Here is an 805-nt window from a genome sequence, read left to right as displayed (position 1 = left end):
TGAAACACCTGCCAGGTATGCAGATAAAATGACAATAAAGGAGATAAAATGGATCTCAGATCACTTTATTTTCCCTGCAGTTTCTTCCTCGGCTGTGTGCATACATGTGGCAGCTAGAGCTTTACAACAGCTACTCAATATGTTATATTTATTGGTCAAATTTCCTTTTCTGATCATACATGTATGCATGTACATAAATGTTTGTTAACATTCAGGATGAAAAAATAAAAAGTGTATCCTCCAGGAGTTACTGATGTGATGCTTAATTTTGTAAATTGTACCTTTTATATTTGATTATCAAATAAAGATGATTTATACTGTAAAGGCCTATACCTTTTCTTCAATACTGCTGTTTCCAAAATGTGTTTTAGATATATCTGTAACTCTTGAGGTAATTGTATTGCTAAAATAAAATTGCATAATTTTCAGAATGCCTTGGGCTTTGACTCCATTCACATGGCTTGGATATTAGATTTCACTTGAATTATAGAGCGACCTAGATACTGCGTTTTCAAACTTGTTGTTATCCATCAAAGTCCATCCATTGATTATAGGAGCATGCATTAAATACAATTTTGAGTCTCAGATTGTTGCTAAGCAACCATCTTAAAAGATCCGGACATACAGTTTATCTTCATTCCTTTGTTGAATTAAATTAAATCTTTATTGTAGATCAAATGGATCTCAGAATACCACCCCAGATACATGATTTGTTTATTGGTCAAATTTCCTTTTCTGATCATACATGTTTGTTAATATTCAGGATGAATATATAAAAAGTGTATCCTCCAGGAGTTACTGATAT

This window comes from Lytechinus pictus, chromosome 1 (genome assembly GCF_037042905.1).
Source record: "Lytechinus pictus isolate F3 Inbred chromosome 1, Lp3.0, whole genome shotgun sequence".
Taxonomy (NCBI): domain Eukaryota; kingdom Metazoa; phylum Echinodermata; class Echinoidea; order Temnopleuroida; family Toxopneustidae; genus Lytechinus; species Lytechinus pictus.
The sequence above is the reverse complement of the archived record's forward strand: the minus strand, read 5'-3'. Positions refer to the sequence as shown.